Below are 22088 nucleotides of genomic sequence, written 5' to 3'. Positions count from 1 at the left end.
AAGCCGCTCAATATATAACGTACTATTGGACCACAAAATAATTTCGACTGAACATCAATATATGAAAATCAATTAAACATTGATTTCACAGTGCATTTCATATACTTGCTCAACGATTCAATTTATGAAATTAAAATATTAATTAAGTTCATAAATTGCTTCATGAAAAATACATTCAAACGAATAAAAAATTGGATTCGTGAGTGTCTATTTGAAGGACAGTGTTCAAAGGCACTGTCAATTGATTGATATAAAAAAGTTATTCGTGAGTGTCTTAGCTGCACAAATTAAATTTGTCACATGCCAACAAACACATTAATCTAGTCATGAAATTAAGTATGCACAAATTTCATGCCAAATAGATTTAGTTCCTAATATTCAAGTTGATCGGACCAGGGACGCCTTGGGTGCATAGAAGAATTAAAAAAAAAACAGAGAGAATATAAAAAGAGAACATGAAAATAAATAAATAAATTCGGACTGGGAGACACCTTGGGGTGCATAGAAGTGGGGAAGTGTAGCAGCACTGATCAATAGGCCCAAGAATCAGTCGGAATGGGGAAGAGAAGTGCGGGCGCTCCTTAGAGCATCTCCAATCCAGCAATTGAAATTAATTGCTAAATTAACAATTATGAAAATTTTAAAAATTAAGCAATTCACTCTTACATTGGTGCAATCAACCAAACAATTGAGAATTAAACATTTGACCAATAAGAATTAAACATTTGGCCAACTCATATTTAGAAAATGATTTCTTATTAAGCAATTATTTCCAACAATTGCTAAATAAGCAATAGTCATACAACCCAGCAATTACAAAAACAATTGACACATCAGCATAAGCAATCCATAAGCAATCACTGTTGGAGATGCTCTTAGCATCGCGGTTTGACAAGTGGGCCCCAGGCCCTACACATTTAAAGAAATTAAAAAAAAAAACCAACGAAGCAACTCGGACGGAGATAAAAAAGATGAACCGAGGTTCAAAGCGACTCGAACCGGGATCAACAAAGGAAACAATTCGGTCCAGTTCGTGACGCACCATTTCTCCATCCAAGCGATCAGCACATATGCCCGTTCCATAAGTTCCGGACCCATCGAAGCTCTTGTGGGACCCAAAGTCAGTGACTTCCAAACTGTCTTTCCTCTTTCTCTCTGATGCTCGTAGACGCGGTTCAACGTGCGTCTTCTGTTTATGTGTAAAGATGTTAACAGACCATGTTTAGCTTCATGCAGCGCACGAACCATAGAATGGAAACAGCGTAAGATACCCACTGGTGCGCTGAATGGAGCTAAAACGGCTCTGTTAATATATTTACTCTTGTTTATCTCTCCCTCCTCTCGTCGTTTGCCTTGCCTCATATCTGCTTGGGTCCGATGTCCATTGATCCAAAATGATTTCAATGGATTCGTAATTGTCAGATCTACTTTAGAATGTAAAGTAGATGCGAAATTGCAGCGGAAATTCTAAAGTCGATCCGACGGTTAGAGAACCTATTCGAAACCCAAATGGGCATCGGACCCAATACTTGAGTCTGATGTCCATTGATCCAAAATGGTTTCAATGGATTCGTAACCGTCAAATCTGCTTTAGAATATAGAATATAAAGTAGATACGAAATTGCAGCGCGAATTTTAAAGTCGATCCGACAGTTAGAGAAACCATTCGAAACCCAAATGGGCATCGGACCCAAGCTGATCTATCCATCTCCTGTTAGACCTCTCTCTCTCTCTTTTGCGATTGCGATTGCGATTGCGACGCATCTCCCTTTCTCGTGGGATCTAGATCTGATCTAAGGAGAAATTGCTGTGATTAGATCTACCAAAATGGAGGCGATCGAGGAGCTGTCGCAACTGGCAGATTCCATGCTCCAGGCTTGGGCGTTGCTAGCCGATGAAGATACCGATAGTCCCAATCCCAAGAGGAAATCTACTTTTCTCAATATCGTCGCACTTGGCAATGTGGTATGTTGATTATATCTATGTAACAGTTATGATTAGATCCATAGATAGTAATTATAAAAAAGTCAATCTTTTCAACATTTGAATCATACTGTTTTACGGAATCCTTATATCTGATTTTACCAGTATAGCCTGAACATTACAGCTTATCTTTATCAGTTACTGAAAAGCTGACAGTAATTATGGTATGTTGTTCTGAATATACCAGTATGTAATCCTGATTAGATCCATAGATAGTAATTATAGATAAGTCAATCCCTGATATCTGATGTCGAAGTATATCCCGAACATTACAGCTTATCTTCATCAGTTAGTGAAAAGCTGCTGGTTAAAGATTAATGTTACCAGATTGTATGTACTCTTGTGTTTCTTTAATGAAACGGGAGTAAAGCCTTATCAAAAAAGAAAAAAAAAAAAATTAATGTTACCAGGCCAATTGTTACTATTAGGATAGTTACCACTGTATATTATGCGATTGAATTTAGAATTTTGTTGGTTGGTTTATGATCATTTGTTTGCTCTTAATATGGGTTTTAGATCTTAATTGAGCCTCAGTAATATCATACCAATTTGTTCTGGTCTTGATCAAAATCATACCAATTTGTTGCTTTACAGGGTGGAGGGAAATCAGCAGTATTGAACAGCCTGATTGGGCATCCAGTATTGGTATGCTCTCCTTTGTTGATATTAAATTGTTTCTACTTTATATATATATTTGGAAAGGTTTGATTTTTTATGAAGAATTTTGGTATGTTTGAAACAGCCTACCGGAGAAAATGGGGTGACCCGGGCTCCGATTTGTGTAGATCTACAATTGGATACCTCCCTCACTACAAAATCAATTGTACTGCTAGTTGCTAGCAAGTATCAACAAGTGACGGCAACTGAGTTCCTTCCTTCATTTTTTTTATTCCCTTAGTTCTTGTTTGGAATTATGCTGGAATAGTTCAATTGGATGTAGTAGTGCCAAAAATGGAATGTATATGTTCATATTGGAAGGAAAATATAGATTTGAGAAAGAAAAGTATACATGATATCATACTCTCCCTTGTTGGTTTAGTACCAGTAGGGTTACTTAATTTCAGAATTCTTCCCTTGATGACTTTACAAGATAAGAGGATCCAAACAAACATAATTTCTGATTTGACAAAACATATCATTTAAATTCATTTCTTGGGTAGGTTTAGTATTCTTTTTTTTTTTTTTACAGACATGTATAGTTACAACTCTCTCTCTCTTGTTCGTAGGTGCCCTCAGGCATTCATTACAAGACAGACTAAGCAAGGGGTCTGGTTCAGGAAGGAGCCGTGCTAATGAAATTTATCTGAAGTTATGTACCAGTACTGGTATGCTTGCCCTCCCTCTCTCTCTTTCTCACAATTTTGTTAAGGGAACTCACGGCTTAAGTAGATACCAGTACATGGGATGTACAAATGTTGTATTATAATTTGCATACTTTTGATGGATCTTTTTGGCTCTTGTGTAGTTGTGTATGTATATTTGATAGCCAAGCTAATTCAGAATTTTATTTCTATTTTCAGCACCTCCACTGAAATTAATTGATTTACCTGGACTCGATCAGCGTGTCATGGATGAAGCATCGGTATGTATACTGTACTTTATCTTCTCCTTGAAATTGACAAATGTTATTTGCATTGATAGGGAGAGAAAGAGATATCACATTCAAGAAGTCTTTTACATTTGTTCTGTCAGTTAGCTTATCTTCATTCATGATTGTTTCAGTTAGGTCAATATGGGGCTAATAATGATGCGATATTACTAGTTATCATACCAGCTTCTCAAGCCCCTGAGATTTCTTCCTCCCGTGCCTTGAGGCTTGCTAAACAATATGACTCTGAAGGTACGTGTTTTAATTATTGGTATATAGTATTTTTGTATAGTTTAACTACCCGGACTCACTATTGCTTATGCAATGGTCCAGTTCGACTTCCAGTATCTCAGTTTTTTTTTTTTTCATGCTTAGTTGAACATAAATTATTTCAAGAAAAGGTAGACTGAAGCTTTAACCTAGAACTATTACTTAATTGCAAATTTGGTGAAAATTGCACTCAATAATAAGCCATACTGCATTTAATTTCTGATATTGTGTCTGCTGGATTAAGTACTTGAGATTCTAGTTTTAAATAGTTGAAAAATCAAATAAATGAGGACAGAACAGAGATCATGGTGGTTGCATATGTTTTCTCTAGAATTATAACACTACAAGTACATTCTGTCAACCAATTATCCTGGAGTTACCCAAACAAATTCATGAATTATAAATAGTTTCCTCTTAATTAACCGATTAATTGTACGGGGACCAGAACAGTAGGTGTTATAAGCAAGATCGACCAGGTGGCAGGAGAGCCGAAGTCTCTGGCTGCAGTGCAGGCCTTGCTTGCGGGCCAGGGCCCACACAGCACAGCTGACATCCCTTGGGTTGCGCTCATCGGGCAGTCTGTTTCGATCGCCTCAGCACAATCAGGAGGCTCAGTTGGGCTGAAAATTCTCTAGAAACTGCCTGGCGGGCCGAGAGCGAGAGTCTGAAATCAATTTTGAGCGGGGCACCGCCAATCAAGCTAGGGAGAGTGGCATTGGTGGATGTGTTGGGGAAGCAGATAAGGAACCGGATGAAAGTCAGGCTTCCAAATGTGCTCACTGGGTATGTTTCTTTATTAGTAAATGCAAGTTGAAAATAATAAGAAATTTGCTTGACGCTAGTTAGTTTGTATGATTTCCCTGCTTGTTAGGAGTAGGTATGTTCATTGGGTCAGTTCTGTTAAAACTGAATTAAAATATTCAAACCAAAATTCTATTTGGTTTTAGAAAAAATTTAACCGAACCAACCGAATTAAAATTGTCATCCAAATAACAACCGAACCAAAAGACCGAAGTAAATTGTGGTTTGTTTGGTTGAAGCAAAATAAGAGAGATTAAATTTCAAAAGGTCAAAACTCAAGACATACATAGAGAAAAAGAGCAAAGGTTATATGTTTATTTTGGGTTGGTGTAGGCTCCAGGGAAGGTCTCAGTGTTGGGATAAACTCAGCAATACTGCACTGCTTTGTGCCAGTATGCAAAGGATTGAAGAGAGAAGAATATTTTTCTGAATAGAAACAACGCTTTATTTCCTTTCTCTCTTACTCAGTTACATAGAGTTCTACGATATTTATAACAGTAGAATGTTTCTAAAATAGACAACCACAACTCCCTAAATTAAGCACCCGCTACACAACCGGCTAAAAATAACTAACCACTATGCTAACTAGTCCGAAAATAACTATGCTTAAAATAACCAATTCCCAAAATAACCAATGCAGTTTTTTATGCTGTTGAAAACTGATTTGTACATGCTTTAATCAATTTGAATTAATTTTCAACACTCTCCCTTAATTCAAAATTGATTATATCAAGTTTGATTCTGAATTCTTCAAGCTTTTCTCTTGGCAATGCCTTCAGTAAAATGTCAACCTTCTGTTCTTCAGAACTTGCACGCTTGATCTCCATTTTGCTGCTACCAATTCTTCTTGTAATGCTTGATGCCATGTTTCATTTCCTACTGCTTCTTCAAAGATTGTGGATCTTTGCCTTCCACCTGCTGTATACGCCATGAAAAGCATGGGTTGCTCTTTCTTTTCTTCTTCACAGCATGCTTGCTGTTCTTCCCTTTGTTTTCTGAAACAATCGTCTTGCACACAGCCGTATCTTTTGTAGTGGAAGCACTGGACATCTTCTATGTCGTGCTGAAACAAGAACTCGCCAGATCTACAAAGGCCACGTCCACCTCTGCCTTGAGAGGACTCCCCCTTTCTGTAGAATGCCCTTTCATCTCCTTTCTCCTTTGATCTGAACTTTGCTTCATGGTCTGCAGTGATCCCATCAGTTCATCAAAGGAATAGGTTGAAAGATCCTTTGATTCTTCAATTGCTGCCACCATGTGATCAAATTTTGGTGCTACGCTTCTCAGCACCTTTTCCACCATGGTTTGCTCTAAGATGTTGTCTCCATATGCTCGAATTTGGTTGACAACGAATGTGACTCTTCACTAGAAAAATCTACATTGATTCTTCTATTTTCATATGCAATAAATCTCCGTGTAGGATTTGCCGTTTGATTGCCACAACTCGAGAACTTCCTTGAAATGCCGTCTTCAAGGTTGTCAATGCTTCTTTAGCAATTGTTGCTGCTGCAATTCTTCAAGGTTGCGCACCAATTGACTCTACCATCACTTGCAAATTGACTCTGCCTTCAATTGCTTGCCCACCGAACCATCGGCTCTGATACCATTTTGTTGGGATAAACTCAGCAATACTGCACTGCTTTGTGCCAGTATGCAAAGGATTGAAGAGAGAAGAATATTTTTCTGAATAGAAACAACGCTTTATTTCCTTTCTCTCTTACTCAGTTACATAGAGTTCTACGATATTTATAACAGTAGAATGTTTCTAAAATAGACAACCACAACTCCCTAAATTAAGCACCCGCTACACAACCGGCTAAAAATAACTAACCACTATGCTAACTAGTCCGAAAATAACTATGCTTAAAATAACCAATTCCCAAAATAACCAATGCAGTTTTTTATGCTGTTGAAAACTGATTTGTACATGCTTTAATCAATTTGAATTAATTTTCAACACTCAGATGGTGCAAGAAGAATTGGTGAAGTTAGGTGAGCAAATGGTGACAAGTTCTGAGGGAACTCGAGCTGTTGCTTTTGAGCTCTGCCGTGAATTTGAGGAACGATTTCTAATGCATATTGCCAGTGGTGAGGTTAGTTCCATCTCTTAAACAGGGTTGGTTTTGTGTTTAATTTATTTCTTCAGGCACTATTTAGTTTCACTCAGCGCATAGTCATCTATCACACAAGGAAAAAAAAAGACGTCTATTTCATAATTTTTGTCCATATATATATACTATTAGATAGCAAATTGGAGGCACCAACAGGCTAAGTTTTGTTCCCATGGAATACAAACAAATGATCCAAATGATCAAATGTAAAAGGAAAAAAAAATAATGCACCCGTTAAATACATGTTATTCTTTTCTACCCTTAAAGGATAACAACTTTTTGAGTCGTTTACAAAAAATGTTGTAAAAGACATTTATATTAAAATATCGCACTAGGAGATTTTCTATCTCTCACATCTTTCCACTTTGTGGATTCCAGGTACAGAACCCAAGATAAGAAAATATGATGTCGAACTTGAAGACTGCGGAACTTGCCACAAATAAAAGTTATGTCATTGGTAATGTATATGTATATAGACTATAATTTAATATGAATTTCATATGAAAATTCATACCTGAATTTTTAAAATGCAGGTAGCCGAAAATTTTAATCACAGATTTCTTACGCACGCTTATTGAAGTGTATCTGATGGTGCATAATATACAGCATATTGCATATAATCTGGTATAGTCCTCTTTCTAATTAAAATAAAAAATCCAAGTTACATTCCCAAATATATTGTGATAATAGTTCAGATAGGCATAATGCATATAATCCGGTATTTGACGAACGAAGTACATCCAGATTAATTGTCATTTCATACGAGAAAAGTGCACTGAAAGGATATTGAAGTACCTAATATAAGCTGCAAGAAGTAATTAGTGGATATATTTGTAAAGGCATTAGATACATCAAGTTTTGAATCTATCGTGCACAAGTTGAGTTCTATCGATATGTACGATCCCAACTTGATGAAAAATATTGAAAATAACTAACATATGCATCTATTGGAGACACATCACTTGAGAATACATATAAAGGCATGAGAGAAATTTGCATATCACACTCAAAATCCACTTCCTACTAGCTCCTCTTTTCTTCCTGGAAAATCTCTCTGACCATTCCTGGAAAATCCACTTTATACATTTGCATATCTCTTGCTCTCTACCATTCCTGGGAAATCTTGCTCTCTGACCGTTCCAAAATTTGTATGAATAGCTTTGTTTTATATTGTAAAGTATGAAACTCTAATGTATAAAAATACAGAAATTACTTGTCTCAAAATCTTCAGTAAAACGTAACGATTCCAAATTGTTGAAATCAATATATTTTATGAGTGAAGAAGATCCGTTTAATTTATAACTTAACTGATAGTTAAGGTAATGAAAATTTCTAAATATTAATCATTACAGTCATGCAAGTGCGTATGAAGCAGATTTCCAAATGTTCACTGAAATACTATTTCGAACTGACAAAAGTGAGAAGAAAAAATGGTACGGCTGCAGCAAGAGAGCGTGTCGAGTAAATGAAATTAAACAGACCTGTTATTAAGCCATAACAGTTCTAATATGAAACCCTATTCTCCTTTTAGGTTCTTAATCAGTTGGTTTATGGATATATCAGAATTACATAGGAGATAGGCTTAATTTTGGCTTGGCAGCTGAAGAAGCAAAGTCTGAGGGTTACAAAGTGGAGGCGTGCAAGTTTTGATCTCCTTTCTTGTTTGTTGCACTGTCTAAACTTTTGGTCAATTGTTCGACAGGTTGCGGGAGCAGCTGCAGATGCAGGACTGTCGCTTATAGAGGTTGATGGTGAAGCGAAGCATGCAGAGGAGCTGGTCAGGACAATGGGAATTGTGCTATCAGTTTGTACTCTTCCAGGTCAGGTTACATCATGCTGTTTGGATGCTGAGAAGATGGAAATTGGCCTCAGAATTGTAACTTAAATTGAGTTGTTGTTTTTGAAAACTTGGTAGCGACTACCAAGAAATGCATTAATATACTTGTTTTCAACAACAAATCCTAAATTACAGTAATACAAAGATTATGTAATAGCATCATTTGCACTTGAACTTCTTGTACCACTCACTGTACCAGCTCATGGTACTGGTACATTGCGCCTTGCACAAAATTTGAGCCACATTCTCGCATCCTCTTCTGCGCTAGCTGTTTGCAACAAGCATGGATGAAAGATTTGTACCCCTAAAAATTAATTCATTCCGTTGTCTCCATAAAGACCATAGGACTGACATGAATATTACTACCCACTCCTCTTTTGAAACCCCTGATTATCAACAGCCTCATTCCAATAATAGCACTTGTTTTGAAACCCCTGAACTAGAACACCTCTAACTAGAAATTCGTAGCAAGTTATACGCTGTTTTTAATTGTTCTTTTCTTCTTCTTTTTGATAAATTTGAGTCAAGCTAACAACTTTGAGAAGAACTAGAATATTTATTTATTTTTGGAGGAGGTTACAGAGTGTTGTTTGATACAATAGCAACTTAATTATTTTGAGTATTATGTTGCCCTTGTTATAGCCGCCACATACAGCTCATATATCTTCCTAATTACAACTACTTATATATTTCCTTATTTTGTAATATTTTCTCCTTAATACAATATCTCTAAACAAGCAAATAAATCTAATAAACCTAAACTTCTGCTGGCGCATAAGAGAGCTGCTGGATTGATTGTGGCGCCTCTGACATGTGTATTCCAACACTCCCCCTCAAGTTGGTATACATATATCTGTCATACCCAACTTGTCAATTGAATCATAAAACATTTTGCTAGCCACCCCTTTCGTCAAAATGTCTGCTAGTTGTTCTTCTGATCTTACAAACGGGAGTCTCAAAATTTTTTCTTCTAGTTGGTGTTTGATGTAATGCCTATCCACTTCAACATGTTTTGTTCGGTCGTGCTGAACAGGATTCTGGGAGATCTCTATTGCGGCCTTGTTGTCGCAGAACAATGTCATCTCCTCTTTAGGACCATATCCAAGTTCTTCCAACAACTTCTTGATCCACATTAACTCTTGCAATCCATGCCGAATTCCTCTAAATTCTGCTTCAGCACTAGAAAGAGCTACTGTATTTTGTTTTTTACTTCTCCAGGTTACTAAATTCCCCCCAACAAAGGTAAAGTAACCTGATGTTGACTTTCTATCATTAACATCTCCTGCCCAATCTGCATCTGTATAACCCTCAATTCTAAGGTGCCCATTTTTCCTGAATTGTATCCCTCTTCCCGGTGCACCTTTCAAATACTTTAGAATACGATACACTGCTTCCAAATGTACGTTTGAGAGCATCCCAAACAGCCTTGGCAGTTGGATATAGCATGAAATTTCCAACCAGTGATGGATCCAATGAATTTAGGATCCAAGTTTTCACAATGGAGTCTTCAGTTTTCCACCTTTTGAGAGGGATAGGATCATCTGATGGTGGTTCTAGGTAGGTGCCATCAATATACCCCAATTTGTCTTTGCCGGTCAAGGTTAATTGAACCATCTGGGACCATACTCTGAAATTTTTTTCATTCAGTTTAATGGTAATGAGAGAGACAGGAATATCAATTGGAGGTTGAACTGGTGGTGTGGGAGGGTTTTGATGGCCAAGTTGTTGATTTTGAAGGACGAGTTGTTGATTTTGGGCTAGGATCATTTGTAGTGTTTTGGCAAGGTCTTCGAAGATGTTGCTGTTTTTGTTTTGGATGTCATCGGAAGAGTTATCCATACTCCTTCAAAATTAAGATATAAATCTGGAGAACAACAAAGAGTAAAATATCTTTAGTTTTTTTTTCTGTTTTTTTTCTGTTTTTTCTTCTTTTTATTTTCTTCTGTTTTTTTTTCTTTTCTTCTGTTTTTTTTTTCTTCTGTTTTTGTTTTCTTCTGTTTTTTTTTTCTTTTCTGTTTTTTCAATTTGCAGTTTTTTTTCTGCAGTTTTTTCTTTTATTATTTATATAGTCACACAAAAAAAATGAACCAAGAACAACAAAAAAATAAAATAAAATGAGGACAACAAAAACAAAAAAACAAAAGACCAATCAGAATGAAGGAAAAACAATGTTACCCTTTTTTCTTATTAGATAAATCGCCTTCCCTCTCTTTTACTATCTACTTTGTATACTGGGAAACAAAGTTTGCTTTGGAGACAACAAAAATGGAAATAAAATAAAATAAACAAATTACCAAGATAACCTAAGATTAATATAAAACAACAAATCCTCTTAACCTACCACAAAAAAAATATATCCTAACTTCAAAGAGCAAATTGAAGTGTGTGTTTTACTTTAATTATGCAAGTATCAAGATGTACCAACAGAAGGTTATTCTTAGAGAGACAAAAAATAAAGATCCTTTGGTAGAGAATTCAAACGTATATTTCTTTTTTTTGTTTTTTTTCTGTTTTTTTTCCTTTTTTTTATTTTCTTCTGTTTTTTTTTTTCTTCTTTTTCTGTTTTTTTTTTTCTTTTCTGTTTTTCTTTTCTGTTTTTTTTTTTCTTTTTTTTCTTTTATTCCTTTTTTTCCCTTTTTTTTTTAACCTATTACAATAGTGCTCAGCTGATGTTACACAGCAAGTAAGAGAGGAAAAAAAAAATAGTAATAGCAAGAGACCCTTTCTTTCCTTTTTCTAGTTTTCTTTTTCTTTTTCTTTTTCTTTCTCTCTGTGGATTGTAATTGAGGAAAAAATTCCTTCAGTTTTTTCTAATATGCAGGGTTGCTTATATGGGTAAGAATGGAATGAGATTCTGTTTTTCGCAAGAGACCCTTTCTTTCTTTTTTCTAGTTTTCTTTTTCTTTTTCTTTTTCTTTTCCTTCTTTCTTCCTCCCCTTTTTTTTTTTTTTTTTTTTTTTATAGATCGGGGTTTAAAGAATCACAAGGATTATAAGGTTTTTGCTGTCTATCAGAATAAAACAAATAAAACAAAAGTTAAAAACACCAATCGCAGAGATGATACCAGTTAGAAGAGAAAGGTACAAACTTCAATCTTCGAACTTCGATTTTGTTGCTTCAATCTTCAATCTTCAAACTTCAAGATCGTATCCGCTCTGATACCATGATAAATTTGAGTCAAGCTAACAACTTTGAGAAGAACTAGAATATTTATTTATTTTTGGAGGAGGTTACAGAGTGTTGTTTGATACAATAGCAACTTAATTATTTTGAGTATTATGTTGCCCTTGTTATAGCCGCCACATACAGCTCATATATCTTCCTAATTACAACTACTTATATATTTCCTTATTTTGTAATATTTTCTCCTTAATACAATATCTCTAAACAAGCAAATAAATCTAATAAACCTAAACTTCTGCTGGCGCATAAGAGAGCTGCTGGATTGATTGTGGCGCCTCTGACATGTGTATTCCAACACTTTTTTCCTATTTTCTCTCTTTGTTCCTGTATGAAATATGTCCTTGTAAATTTCTGTTGATTACCTACAAATATTATTAAATTCTCCACCAACCATAATTTTTAAAAGAGGCATTAACTTTTTTTCTTTCTTGATTACGTATAAATATTACTAAGTTGTCCACCTACTACTATTTTCGAAAGAAACATTTAATGTTTCTTTGTTGGTCTAGTACATATAAAAAAAAAAAAAAAATTCTCCCGTAATGACAGCGCTTAGTAATTTTGAAAGGGATGTTAAATTATTTATTTATTAATATATGTGAATATTAGGACCCAGTGACACAAGTGGCTTTGTATATTAAATTGCTGAATAACACAATGTCTTGATTGTCTTATCTAATGTTTTATCATATAGCAGCCTCCGCAATTTTTCCACAGATGCTGGCTCCCATAAAATAGCCCTTATTGGAATATAAAATATCTGTACAAATCACGGGACTTGTTTTAATTCGAACAACCAAGTCATAATAGGACACCAACCATTGATTGATCCGGCCCGGTCAGCACAATTTAAGGTTGATGACCGGCCGTTCTATAAAATATGGTTAGAACGGTGTCATTCTCCATGTTAGTAGGAAAGGGATTGATTCAAACCTATACAATAAATTATAAAGATAGATTTGCATCTATTGTAAAAATGACTACGGTAAGGATATTACTTTCAGTTGCGGTAAATTAAGGTTGGCTATTATGTTCGGTGAATGTTAAAAATCTGTGCTTGCAAGGTAAATTGCATGACAAAGTGTATAATATGAACCTACCACCGAGCTGTTTAAAAGAATATAATAAATATTTGGCATGCAAATTACGTACAGAAGTCAATATAACTGTGGTCTCAAACAATGCCTATTTTGAATTCAGCTTTGCCAAAACTTGATCAATTCATCCATTTAAAAAAAAATAAAAAATTCAACCACAATTGTGTAATTATATGGGGATGATTTAATTGTTACCAGGAATAATGAAGAGATATTGAATGCACTACACATCACTTGAAAACAAAATTTGACCAATGTAGATTTCTCTTACGTGGATTGGACTGGAACAATTATTACACAACATTTCAAAAATGCGTTCTTCATTGATTACGTATAAATATTAGTAAATTCTTAACCTACTTAAATTTCTTTCTTTATTGATTATGTATAATTCTCAACCTACCTATGTGCACCTACTACATCTACAAAGTGACATTTAATTTTTCTTATTGATTTCCTATAAATATTAGTAAGTTCTCCACCTACTATTATTTTTGAAAGGGATGTTAACTTTTTTATTTGTTATTACGTGTGATTATTAGGCCTCGGATAGAAGTGGTTTTGTATATTGAATTGCTGATTAGCACACGGTATTGATTGTCTTATCCAATGTTTTGTTTTATTATATAGTAGCTTCTGCAATTTCTCCACAGATGGTGGCTCCCATAAATCAGCCCTTACAGGAATATAAAATTTCTGTATGACGGGGCTTGTTTTACTATGAACAAACAAGTTATAAAATATGGTTAGAATGATTACCAACCAATGATTGATCTGGCCCGGTCAGCATAATTTACAGTTGATGACTCGCCGTTCTATAAAATATGGTTAGAACGGTCATTCTCCGTGCTACGTTGTGTTTGTGTTGAGATTTGTCCTGGATAATTTTTATCTTAGAAAATCAAGTAAAAGCATCAAACTAATTTTCTAAATTACAATGACATAATCTTGAAGTTTCTGTACTCGGTATTGTATATATTGCATTTATGCTCATCCTATCGCTTCATTTCTTCAAGCTTTCTCAAACATAATTTAAACTTTTCAAGATGTAAAATAATAAGTTAGTTTCGTACAATATACTTTCTACATTGGACGTAATTTTCTGAGAACTATGAGCCATGCACCTGCGAATTAATTGTTGATTCAGATATGGAGAGCAGAGGTGTTCATTCAACACCATGTGAAAAAACCGATCGATGGAGAACTGACTATTAATTATCTGGAAGCATTATTGCAAAGGTTCTTCAATTCTTGGTTGTTTCCTTAGTTACATATTATACATTTGGTTCCAATTTGGCTATTAAACATGGTTCAGAGATGTTTAATAGATGTTTAATACTTGCATTTATGATCTAGAAATAAATTGGAGGAAAATAATTCCAAAAGGAGAATAAGAAATAATAAAAGTCAATTAGTGTGTGCAAGTCAAGGATTATGTATTTGGATAAATCCGATATCATACGATGACGCCGCGGCTGTACGTGCAGATAAGATTGGAGCTCAGTTTGCTATATTTCTCTTTTTTAGTAAAGTTGGGGTCAAGTCAACCAACTGAGTTAATATTCATCAGAGTTCTCTTATTCAGATTTTGAACTTGTGATCACTTACACAATACATGGAGTTTATTGTCTTTGTCACTATATCAAAGGTTGATTTTTGGTTTGTTGTACACATTTCTTCTTTATTGGTGTGATGTATTTATTCCTTTTCTTTCTTTCTTTCTTTCTTATTTGGAAAATCATGTGTATTTTTTAACCACTTTTCTTTAATTGAGTTATATCATGTTTAGATGGCTGTAGCTAACTCAAACCATATAAAAAGATGTCTAACTGCTTTATTTCCTAATAAACAAAAATAACAATTTAGTTGTCAAAAATAACAAATTAGTTGTCCAACAATGTTGCACAGAAATAAATATATGTAAAATATTACTCTGAAGTCCTTCAATTTCACTATTTTTCATTCTTTGATAAAACAGTTAATTAATATTCTGTCACCATTTGATTGAGGGTATAATTTTCAGTCCATGTGACGACAGAATGTGGATGATTCAGGGTAACTGCAGTCCACACGCGAACGTGACATGTGCCGAACTACTACAAATTATTAATATTTTGAATAATTAATTACTTGTTTTTATCTTAATTACTCTACCAGCCAATTAAACGTCATTTAGTCAATTCTTATATATTGTTCAATGCATCAAGTCGACAATTTTATTAATTAATTACTGTTATGGATGAGTAGGAATCTTAATAGACCAAACACTTTCTAGTCTGGTTTTTCTTCAAGCATGTGCATCAATTAATAAACTAATAAAGTTCATTTCAAGAGATAATAATTAAGCTAATCAAGTAACTTTGTCCCGAAAAATAAATTACCAAGTACAATAATTACCTATCAGTTTTTTTTTACTGAAGCATTAATTGTTTCCTTATTTCTAATATTCACTAATAAGTGGTAGCACCATATATGCTTTACTACCGAAAACAAATCAAATTAGACTAAGCATCACCTTGCTTTCCGGAATATATAGTCATACCATCTTTGCCTAGGATCTGATTATAGTAATGACATTTCAAAAGAGAGACCCGGCCACAGGGAGAAATGGATGACACCGTTGTGTTACTTTTGTGTGGAAGCTTGGCATGCAATAATCAAGAATTAAATGGAGCACATTGGTTTTATTGGTGAGAGAAACTTCAACAAGTTCAGTCTGAGATGATCGAAATTTGATACTGCCTGAGAAATGCAAACGTGAAACGCGAAAATAATGTAAGGGTAGTACTGAAGAGCTGGCTGAAATTTATCTCATAGGTATCTGAAAATAAACGCGGAATTATATCGAGCTCAGGTCCGCAATGTGGCCTATATATTGCATGGAGGATGTAATGAGAAACCATTTTTTCTCATAGTTATAGATATCCTATCACGTCTATTATGGCTTCTTAATTTATATTATTTTCTAGTTACTGTACAATACTTGCAAAAGCGAAACCATAACTTTATCATCAAATTTGAACCATCCATCTAATTTGAATTTAGCACATAAAATAATGTTTCTTAAATATCACAGCAGGTTTGATGAGATTAATTTAAATCAAACGGAGCAATTAACATGTTGTTAAATTATTATATTATTTACAACAATGACATTAGAGTTGGGCATGTCGACTCATATCTTTTTGGTAATATATGAGGACATGGTAAGTTTTTCAAGTTGGCCTTTAAAACAACTTATAAAATAATAGTAAAGCCATAAAAGATGGAGAATTAAATAAAACAACTTGTTATAAAAAGAACAATATGTTTGAAAAAATGCCAGTTGTTGTCTACAATTGAGAGAATTTGTTGTAACTGGTGGTAAGCTCTAATTATTGAGAGAAAATGTAGGTAATATGTCATTGTCATTTTCACAATTGTCATAATGTATAATATCAAATGCCAGATGGTAAAAAGGAAACAAAACATTTAAAAATTTATATATGGTTGGATCCACGCAATTAGGATTACCTCAAGACAAGAAAGCAAAACATTAAAAAAAATCATGGTACAACTGTTATAAATGATTTCAGCACCAGTGGGTATTGCAGAAATAAATTAAATTTATTCTTGCAATTAGACATAAGTATATATGATCAGGTTGGCTATATTATGAGATTATATTTGCCTAGGATCGTCATGTGCACTAGTCAATATCTAATAATTAATATCCTCTTACACTGATTCACAGTTCAAAATTAATAAAGCGAGAGAGAGAAATGACTGAGTTGGTTGTGGAGTTTGTACTCAAGAACCTTGCTGATTTCAGTTAAATAAATTTGAATTACCAATTGATTGGGGTTGTTATCAAGTAGCTAGGATATTCATTTTTAAATATTAATAACTTCCTCACTATTATTTTTGTATATGTGAGATGGTGAATGAATACGAACTTTTATAATTTCTCTCTCCTCTTGCTTATTTTTTTGTAATGAGCCTACAAAGCCCTCTTCTCTTGCTTACGTTTTGTATTGTTGGAGGAACGAGATAATTAAGGACCGGAGTCATCGTTTTTGAATTTTGGTGCATGTAACGACACAATGTGAGTACTCTGCTGGGAAACAGCGGTCAGTAATGTGTTGCACACTTGAACGTGTCATTTCTAGATGAACTACAAGTTATCAATATTTAGATTATTAATTGCTTGTTTTTCTCTTCCTCTACCTAACAAACGTGGTTAAGTTCATTCTTATTGCTGTTTTTTTTTTACTTATTAAACGATTCTTATTGTTCAATGCATCGAGTCGGCGCTTTAATTAATTAATTAATTACAGTTATATGTGTGAGTAGGAATCTTAATAAACCAAACACGTTAGTCTTCTTTGTCTTCAAGCAGGTGCATCAATTTATAAACTAAACTTGTTCTTTTCAAGAAATAATAAAGAGACTAATCGGTTTATGGGTGCTACAATTCTACGGTGAAAAGATAGGTACAATCAAAATTCAAACTTGACACTCGATTTCAGTAATTCAGATAAGTTAAGACAACTACACTTGAGACATTTTGCGTTGTACCTTGACTGGAATTTTGTTATTACACATTTGTTGTAGGAAAAATAACCCAAGTTAGAGCTATTATTCTGTACTGAGACAAAACAATTCTGACTTGGGACAACAATCAGACTTGAAAAAAGATTTGATCGGTACCATTTTTTCCAGTCTAAACATTGTACTGGAAAAAATGCATCCAATATATCTTTCTATGAGGTCTATTCTTTCCCTTTTGCTCTATCATATTTTTAATAATTTCTATGAATAAAAAAATACAACGAGAAATCAAGGGACACTGTTACCGGTAGTGTGTAATTAAGATCATATATTTGAAATCTGATAGAAAATTATATATTTAATATTGAATGTGTTCGATTTCAACTTTTATCCAAAAATTTTTATTATTTAGACTAGTACTAATCTGGAAGTGCTAAACTGATATTTTTATGAAAATTGGATTTGCTCTGTTGAGGTCAGAACTCTTTCAAAATATCAATCCAAACGATATTTGTCTTTCCAGAATATAGTACAAAATTATCAATCTCTACATACATATTATTTAATTTAACATTTTTCTTGCACTATGTCTAAATATCATTATGTTTTCAGAATATAGTACAAAATTATCAATTTCTAAATATCATTATGTTATTTGAAGGTGTCAAATTAGAAGATAGGCAGGATCTTGTCAAAACATTAAATTTTTTTTCTTTTTGGAAATTTTTTCTTACATTTTGTAGAGAATTTGGATGTGGAATAAGACATTGTTTAATTAAATTCATCGAGAGAATTATTGTTTAATTTGAATGTCCTACTATAACAAATTAGAGTAAATCAATATACTTAATTATCTGGCGCATCACTATACAGCTTTTATACAGCTTTCCCGTTTGAAGTGTATGTTGGTAAATTCGTCTAAAATATTATCTTCAGTGTGCCCTAAATATGTAGGGGGCCTGTATTTGTAAATATTTAAGAGTGTCTATGGTACTATGCATATTACGATTTGTTACCGTGCTACGGTTCTATATTCGAGTTTTCAAATTCTAATGGTCAATCTGAACCGTTCATCTTGTTCTCCATATTAATATGTGTTGGGGACCAAATTTTACATTTTTTGAAATTTTTTTACTATTTTTTTAGATTTATTGAAAGTCACTGTTTTTGGATGGTCCAAAATTTTTAGATCAAGTGATTTTCTAATTATCTAAAAAAATAGTAAAAATTTTTCAAAAAATGTAAAATTTGGTCTCCAAACATATTAATATGGAGAACAAGATGAACGGTTCAGATCGACCGTTAGGATTTGAATATAGAGCCGTAGCACGGTAACAACCAGTGATATGCATAGTACCATAGACTCAGTCAATATTTAAAGTAATGGAAATCTACCGTACGTCCTGCAAAAAAACATTGATCAATATATTAAATGTGACCAAACCTGGCATTATATTTCTTCTCATTACCTCTTGATACTACTCCATGGAACCTTACATCTCCCCTTGTTTGCAATGCCCATCAATCAATTCAGTCAAAATCACCGAATTAAGAACCAACATTTATTAAAGGTGTATTAATAAAGCCCTTAATAAAAAGCATTTTAGTAAACACATCGGGCTGAATTCTTTACTAGACCATTGTTCGTTTGAACTCTTAACCCATAACCCAAATTTCCATGTCTATAATAAAAGAATGATAGACGACTTTTCGGATCTCTTTTTTTTTTTATTCTGGCTGGTTTTTGAATTCTCTGCCCTAGCTAAGAACTAAGAAATGAATTTATTCTAGAGAAAATAAGTGATTTTCTGTAGATAGTCAATTAGCTAGTATAGGTAAATTATTATTATTTAATATGTTCGGTATAGTGCTCTGATATATTAGAAAATTGACATTTTTCAAGACATGCTACATTTTTTTTTAAATTTCTTAATAAAGGTTAAAATTAGAACTTTTTATATATAAAATGTGTATTAAATATGATATTATGAATTTCACAGGGGGCAATAGGTAATTTTAAAGTTTTTACTGGTATACATGAAATTCTCCCTGCTTATTTTATTCAATGTTCAAACGAAAGCAAACAAAAGTCAACAAATTAATGTCTAAGAGATGGAACATGTTGAATAGTACATGGTCCAAGAAAAATCTTTGTTTATGGTTGCTACAATTCTACGGTGAAAAGACAGGTATACTCGATTTCAGTAAGTCAGATAAGTTAAGACAACAACGCTTGAGACATTTTTCGTTGTACCTTGACTGGAATTTTGTCATTACACATTTGTTGTAGGAAAAAATAACCCAAGTTAGAGCTATTATTCTGTACTGAGACAAAACAATTCTGACTTGGGACAACAATCAGACTTGAAAAAAGATTTGATCGGTATCATTTTTTCCGGTATAAACATTGTAAAGGAAAAAATCCATCCAATCTTTCTATGAGATCTAACAACTGGGGTATATATTCTTTTCCTTTTTCTCTATCGTATTTCTAATAATTTCTATGAATAAAAAAATACTCCTAGATATCAAGGGACACTGTTACTTAAAATTGATATGTTTGAAATCTGATAGAAAATTATATATATAATTAAAATTGAATGAGTTTGATACAATAACACTAACTAAACAATATTATTAGAACAAAAAAAGTATTTCTATTGCGTCTAAATGAGAATAATTATATTCTTTTCAAAACTCGTTCTAAATAGTGCTATTATTATGCATCAAACATACTCCGGTTTCTATATACCAGATGTTTATGAATGCTCAGTAGGATTTATTGGAAAAAAATTGCGCTTTTAATCATACTCGGTTTTATTTCTATCAATTATGTATGAATGTTCCGAATGAAGACATTTAAAGTGGTCCCATTTGATAATCAAACAAAAAAACCTAAGATGGAAAGTCAAGATCGATCATGACCGCATACTTGCCACAATTATCTAACCTATCCTTGAAAAGTCAAAACCTCTATTTATAGGCTAGAGAATGCAAATGAAAAGCCATGCATTTAACATGAGAGTTAATATAAAAATTAAATCTAATAGAAAGTGGATGAGGTGGAGAAGATGAAATGTCTACTATTTATTATTTCATAACACTCCCCCTTAGATATTTCACCTTATATTATACACTATTAATATTGTACTACAAGACAAATATTAATTTGGTACTTCAGTACCAATTTGAATTAACTGATATTTCTGAATCAGTTATGCTACCTTATTAAAAACCTTACTAAGAAAATCCAACGGAACAAAACTTAGTGAAGGGAAAAAGAGTGCAGCGTATATAATACTCCCCCTCATTTTAATGTATATCTTTTAAGCGATGGATGCTGATCTTTTGTGAAAATTGCTCAAAAACTTTTATTGGCAATGATTTTGTGAATAGGTCTGCCAAATTATTGCTTGATCTGATTTCACAAACATATATCAAGCCATCCTTTTGTAGATCATGAGTTGAGAAGAATTTTGGCGAGATGTGCTTGGTTCTGTCACCTTTAATACATCATTCTTTAATTTGAGCAATACATGCTGCATTATCTTCATATAGTACTGTCGGGCTTCCTTTGATTGACTCGAGCCCGCATTCCTCCTGGATGTGTTGGATCATTGATCTTAACCAGACACATTCTCGACCAGCATCGTATAGAGCAATTAATTCGGCATGATTTGATGATGTTGCCGTCAGTGTCTGCTTTGTCGATCGCCATAAAATTGCAGTACCACCATATGTAAACACATATCCAGATTGTGATCGGGCTTTATGCGGATCTAATAAATATCCTGCATCTGCATACCCAACTAATTTGGACTTTGTATCTTTTTGATAAAATAGTCCCATATCACGCGTCCCGCAAAGGTAACGAAATACATGTTTAATTCCGTTCCAATGTCGGCGTGTTGGATCAGAACTATATCTTGCTAGTACATTTACAGAAAAAGCAATATCAGGTCTCGTATTATTAGCAAGATACATCAAAGCCCCAATAGCACTTAAGTGTGGTACTTCTGGACCAAGAACTTTTTCATTTTTTTCTCGGGGACGGTAAGGATCCCTTTTATATCAAGTGATCGGACAACCATTTTTGTACTCAGAGGATGAGCATTGTTCATATTAAGACGTTTCAACATCTTCTGGATATAATTTGATTGATGGACAAAAATATCATTATACAAATGCTCGATTTGCAGGCCGAGACATAATTTTGTTATACCAAGATCTTTCATTTCAAATTCTTTCTTTAATAATTTTGCAGTTTTTTCGATCTCTTCAGGAGACCCAATGATATTTAAATCATCAACATATACTGCAATAATTGTAAAATATGAGTTTGATCTTCTAATAAAAGCACATACTGCAATAATTGTAAAATCTGAGTTTGATCTTCTAATAAAAACACAGGGACTAATTACATCATATTTATATTCTTCTTTTAAGAGATATTCCTTGCTTTGTTTTATTTTTCAAGTTTGATTAATTTACTTTGATTTCAAAGCTCAAATGTCTAGAGCTACTTTTTCTATGTTATATTTTGAGTGTTACAAAATTTTTGTAGCCAGTAATTAATGAAATCAAATGAGGACATGACCCTGAAATTTTTTTTCTCAAAAACAAAAGAGCAAGACCAACAAAAGTTGATCAATTGAATTTACGACACTCATAAAAATACTGATCCAAAT

At 33.5% G+C, this 22088-nt stretch overlaps 1 protein-coding gene and 1 pseudogene across 3 annotated transcripts in view; both read left to right on the top strand.

The window, feature by feature from the left end:
• LOC144560066 (disease resistance protein RPP13-like) overlaps positions 1–22088 on the top strand; it is a 51233-nt gene that overhangs the window by 8177 nt on the left and 20968 nt on the right. The gene's annotated exons all lie outside the window — the stretch shown is intronic.
• LOC144560395 (dynamin-2B-like) lies at positions 1813–5305 on the top strand (annotated as a pseudogene). Its single transcript, XR_013513388.1, has 9 exons — positions 1813–1965; positions 2578–2628; positions 2726–2846; positions 3210–3308; positions 3504–3565; positions 3706–3827; positions 4287–4624; positions 4976–5034; positions 5283–5305. The product of XR_013513388.1 is annotated as a dynamin-2B-like (transcript).

Source organism: Carex rostrata, chromosome 10 (genome assembly GCF_964058835.1).
Source record: "Carex rostrata chromosome 10, lpCarRost1.2, whole genome shotgun sequence".
In the NCBI taxonomy this organism is placed as follows: Eukaryota; Viridiplantae; Streptophyta; class Magnoliopsida; order Poales; family Cyperaceae; genus Carex; species Carex rostrata.
This window is presented reverse-complemented; position numbering and strand designations above follow the sequence as displayed.